The 5688-nt window shown below is 42.5% G+C and overlaps 1 long non-coding RNA gene across 1 annotated transcript in view; it reads left to right on the top strand.

Annotated features, from left to right (window-relative positions):
• Positions 1 to 216: 216 nt before the first annotated feature.
• The window catches only part of LOC138946507 (uncharacterized), a 458926-nt gene continuing 453454 nt past the window's right edge, over positions 217 to 5688 (top strand). The window contains exon 1 of the long non-coding RNA XR_011449370.1: positions 217 to 1858. This is a non-coding gene — a long non-coding RNA (uncharacterized lncRNA). The remainder of the gene's footprint in view (positions 1859 to 5688) is intronic.

The following is a 5688-nucleotide window of genomic DNA, read 5'->3' as shown; positions in this document are numbered from 1 at the left end:
CCACCGCCCGTGGTTTTCATTACCTGCAGGAGGTAGGTAGACAGTTCAGGCGCGATCGCGGCAGACTCCCTTATTTTTAAGGGAGGGAGAACTTGAGCTCCTGTCAGTCACTCCAGTACACGCGTTCGGAATGCACGATATGCGTGTGCTCGATACGGCTAATTAAACACTTCCCTCGGCCTATGGAAACTTGACTCTGAGAGCCGAAGGCGCAGATCCTTTGCCCAGTCCATAAAACAAGAGGCACATACAATACGCGCACTTGACTTGACTTGGCACAGAGATATAGAATATTCTATATCTCTGTGGGTAGAAGAGACGAAATAGGTGAACAAGAATAATCAGATATGTAATAGTTTTACTGCATTATAACAAACATTTAGTGTTAATGCTGCTACATTTAAATTAAAGCCATGGTTTTTTTTAAGGTGTGACGTCATTTTCTGTTTTTGTTTTTGTTTTTCTATCCGGGGTTGTAAGAATTTACATGACAAATACAGAAATGTGATCATGCAGGCGAGTTGCATTGATACAGGCAACACAGATTCCAGGCAGTTCGAGTTCATCATTGTCTGCTGTTGGTCTTTGAGCAGTCGCTGTTATTCAGAATAGTCCGGCGCCTGTGGGTGGACATGAATTGCGAAAGCTGTTCCGAGAAGGGTTTAAAAATATTTATCAATTTTAAAAGGAATATAAAAAGGAAAAACATCAATCTATATACAAGACAGTAAAGGCTGTAGTTATCTGTCTGTCGTGAAAAAGGTCAATGTATTCAATGTTTTTCTTACACAATGGGTGTAAAATAATCTTTCTTTCTTTATTTGGTGTTTAATGTCGTTTTCAACCGCTCACCTCCCACGTGCAAAACGCAGTGATATGCACACGCCAGAATAGCGCGGTAGTGTATTGTGCTAAGCAGGAAAGCGCGCTTTTCTGTATTCTTGTTAACTTTCTGAGCTTGTTTTGAATACAACCTATCATATCTATATGTTTTTGGAATCAGGAAACGATAAAGAATAAGATGAAATCATTTTTGGATCGATTTCTTAAATTTTAATCGTAAGACTAATTAATCTATTTTCGTTAATTGTGATCACATTTTAAGAGTAAACATGACATATGTATGTATTTTTAGATTCAGAATATCATGAAGAATACGATGCAATCAATTTTAAATCTGTTTGCGAAAAATCGATTTTAATGACAACTTTAATGAGCAAACTCATTAATTAATTTGTAAGCCTCCAAGCTGAAATGCAATACCAAAGTCCGGGCGTCGTCGAAGATTACTTGACCAAAATTTCAACCAATTTGGTTTAAAAATGAGAGCGTGACAGTGCCGCCTCAACTTTTACGAAAAGCCGGATATGACGAAGAGCGGTTTAGTAGTTGCGCTGAGAAGGATAGCACGCTTTTCTGTACCTCTCTTCGTTTTAACTTTCTGAGCGTGTTTTTAATCCAAACATATCATATCTATATGTTTTTGGAATCAGGAACCGACAGGGAATAAGATGAAAGTGTTTTTAAATTGATTTCGGAAATTTAATTTTGATAATAATTTTTATATTTTTAATTTTCAGAGCTTGTTTTTAATCCAAATATAACATATTTATATGTTTTGGGAATCAGACAATGATGGAGAATAAGATATTGTTTTATAACAAAATTTTGTGTTTTTTTACAATTTTCAGATTTTTAATGACCAAAGTCATTAATTAATTTTTAAGCCACCAAGCTGAAATACAATACCGAAGTCCGGGCTTCGTCGAAGATTACTTGACCAAAATTTCAACCAATTTGGTTGAAAAATGAGGGCGTGACAGTGCCGCCTCAACTTTCACGAAAAGCCGGATATGACGTTATCAAAGACATTTATCAAAAAAATGAAAAACACGTTCGGGGATTTCATACCCAGGAACTCTCATGTCAAATTTCATAAAGATCGGTCCAGTAGTTTAGTCTGAATCGCTCTACACACACACACACAGACACACAGACACACGCACATACACCACGACCCTCGTTTCGATTCCCCCTCGATGTTAAAATATTTAGTCAAAACTTGACTAAATATAACAAGTCGCGTAAGGCGAAAATACAATATTTAGTCAAGTAGCTGTCGAACTCACAGAATGAAACTGAACGCAATGCAACGCAGCAAGACCGTATACTCGTGGTCCACCGCTCACGGCATAGGCAGTGAAATTGACAAGAAGAGCGGGGTAGTGGTTACGCTATGCTGCATAGCACGCTTTTCTGTACCTCTCTTCGTTTTAACTTTCTGAGCGTGTTTTTAATCCAAACATATCATATCTATATATTTTTGGAATCAGGAACCGACAAGGAATAAGATGAAAGTGTTTTTAAATTGATTTCCACAATTTAATTTTGATAATAATTTTTATATATTTAATTTTCAGAGCTTGTTTTTAATCCGAATATAACATATTTATATGTTTTTGGAATCAGCAAATGATGGAGAATAAGATAAACGTAAATTTGGATCGTTTTATAAATTTTTTTTTTTTTTTACAATTTTCAGATTTTTAATGACCAAAGTCATTAATTAATTTTTAAGCCACCAAGCTGAAATGCAATACCGAAGCCCGGGCTTCGTCGAAGAGTACTTGACCAAAATTTCAACCAATTTGGTTGAAAAATGAGGGCGTGACAGTGCCGCCTCAACTTTCACGAAAAGCCGGATATGACGTCATCAAAGACATATATCAAAAAAATGAAAAAAACGTTCGGGGATTTCATACCCAGGAACTCTCATGTCAAATTTCATAAAGATCGGTCCAGTAGTTTAGTCTGAATCGCTCTACACACACACACACACACAGACACACAGACACACAGACACACGCACAGACAGACAGACACACATACACCACGACCCTCGTTTCGATTCCCCCTCGATGTTAAAATATTTAGTCAAAACTTGACTAAATATAAAAATGAAAAAAAACGTTCGGGGATTTCATACCCAGGAACTCTCATGTCAAATTTCATAAAGATCGGTCCAGTAGTTTAGTCTGAATCGCTCTACACACACACACACACAGACACACAGACACACAGACACACGCACATACACCACGACCCTCGTTTCGATTCCCCCTCGATGTTAAAATATTTAGTCAAAACTTGACTAAATATAAAAACGGGCCTGGTTTGAGCAGTGACACAGGGAAATCTGTACATCAAACCTGTCTCAGAGAAATTCTCTCTAGAGTCTTCGGAGTTGTCAGCGTTTGGAAACTTGATAGTCTGCTTCCGACGGTGGGAAAGTTCTTGACCTGCAGCATGGCAGGTCAAAATAACACACTGGGACCTAAGCGGCGGTGGAGATACCGACATGGTTACTGCACAAACGGCCAGCTAAGCCACACCTCCTTTTGGCGCGTGCTGTGACTGCGCCTAGACTGTAGAGGCAGGTAAAGGCAGTGAGGGGGTTGCCCTGTTCAAAGCTAATCAGTAGCAACAGACAGGTAAAGGCAGTGAGGCAGTTGCCCTGTTCAAAGCTAATCAGTAGCAACAGACAGGCAAAGGCAGTGAGGGGGTTGCCCTGTTCAAAGCTAATCAGTAGCAACAGGCAGGTAAAGGCAGTGAGGCGGTTGCCCTGTTCAAAGCTAATCAGTAGCAACAGACAGGCAAAGGCAGTGAGGGGGTTGCCCTGTTCAAAGCTAATCAGTAGCTACAGACAGGTAAAGGCAGTGAGGGGGTTGCCCTGTTCAAAGCTAATCAGTAGCAACAGACAGGCAAAGGCAGTGAGGGGGTTGCCCTGTTCAAAGCTAATCAGTAGCAACAGGCAGGTAAAGGCAGTGAGGCGGTTGCCCTGTTCAAAGCTAATCAGTAGCAACAGACAGGTAAAGGCAGTGAGGGGGTTGCCCCGCTGTTCAAAGCTAATCAGTAGCAACAGACAGGTAAAGGCAGTGAGGCGGTTGCCCTGTTCAAAGCTAATCAGTAGCAACAGACAGGTAAAGGCAGTGAGGCGGTTGCCCTGTTCAAAGCTAATCAGCAGCTACAGACAGGTAAAGGCAGTGAGGCGGTTGCCCTGTTCAAAGCTAATCAGTAGCAACAGACAGGTAAAGGCAGTGAGGCGGTTGCCCTGTTCAAAGCTAATCAGCAGCTACAGACAGGTAAAGGCAGTGACCGGGGTTGCCCTGTTCAAAGCTGATCAGTAGCAACAGACAGGTAAAGGCAGTGAGGGGGTTGCCCTGTTCAAAGCTGATCAGTAGCAACAGACAGGTAAAGGCAGTGAGGGGGTTGCCCTGTTCAAAGCTGATCAGTAGCAACAGACAGGTAAAGGCAGTGAGGGGGTTGCCCTGTTCAAAGCTCATCAGTAGCAACAGACAGGTAAAGGCAGTAAGGGGGTTGCTCTGTTCAAAGCTAATCAGTAGCAACAGACAGGTAAAGGCAGTGAGGGGGTTGCCCCGCTGTTCAAAGCTAATCAGTAGCAACAGACAGGTAAAGGCAGTGAGGCGGTTGCCCTGTTCAAAGCTAATCAGTAGCAACAGACAGGGAAAGGCAGTGAGGGGGTTGCCCCGCTGTTCAAAGCTAATCAGTAGCAACAGACAGGTAAAGGCAGTGAGGGGGTTGCCCTGTTCAAAGCTAATCAGTAGCAACAGACAGGTAAAGGCAGTGAGGGGGTTGCCCTGTTCAAAGCTAATCAGTAGCAACAGACAGGCAAAGGCAGTGATGAGTTGCCCTGTTCAAAGCTAATCACTGAGTAGCAACAGACAGGTAAAGGCAGTGATGAGTTGCCCTGTTCAAAGCTGATCCGTAGCTACAGATAGGTAAAGGCAGTGATGAGTTGCCCTGTTCAAAGCTGATCTGTAGCTACAGAAGGTAAAGGCAGTGATGAGTTGCCCTGTTCAAAGCTGATCTGTAGCTACAGATAGGTAAAGGCAGTGATGAGTTGCCCTGTTCAAAGCTGATCTGTAGCTACAGATAGATAAAGGCAGTGATGAGTTGCCCTGTTCAAAGCTGATCCGTAGCTACAGATAGGTAAAGGTAGTGATGAGTTGCCCTGTTCAAAGCTGATCCGTAGCTACAGAAAGGTAAAGGCAGTGATGAGTTGCCCTGTTCAAAGCTGATCTGTAGCTACAGATAGGTAAAGGCAGTGATGAGTTGCCCTGTTCAAAGCTGATCCGTAGCTACAGATAGGTAAAGGCAGTGATGAGTTGCCCTGTTTAAAGCTGATCCGTAGCTACAGATAGGTAAAGGCAGTGATGAGTTGCCCTGTTCAAAGCTGATCCGTAGCTACAGATAGGTAAAGGCAGTGATGAGTTGCCCTGTTCAAAGCTGATCCGTAGCTACAGATAGGTAAAGGCAGTGATGAGTTGCCCTGTTCAAAGCTAATCAGTAGCAACAGACAGGTAAAAGCAGTGAGGGGGTTGCCCTGTTCAAAGCTAATCAGTAGCAACAGACAGGCAAAGGCAGTGATGAGTTGCCCTGTTCAAAGCTAATCACTGAGTAGCAACAGACAGGTAGACCTGAAGGGTAAAGGCACACTCACTGTCCCAGATCTGGCCAGATTAAGCATAGGATAAGACCACCCCTCCACTTGGTGATATACAAAAAATAAGCATGTTGACTGCTCTCTCTCTCTCTCTCTCTCTCTCTCTCTCTCTCTCTCTCTCTCTCTCTCTCTCTCTCTCTCTCTCTCTCTCTCTCTCTCTCTCT

This window comes from Littorina saxatilis, linkage group LG1 (genome assembly GCF_037325665.1).
Source record: "Littorina saxatilis isolate snail1 linkage group LG1, US_GU_Lsax_2.0, whole genome shotgun sequence".
NCBI classification, from domain to species: Eukaryota; Metazoa; Mollusca; class Gastropoda; order Littorinimorpha; family Littorinidae; genus Littorina; species Littorina saxatilis.
The sequence above is the reverse complement of the archived record's forward strand: the minus strand, read 5'-3'. Positions and strand labels throughout refer to the sequence as shown.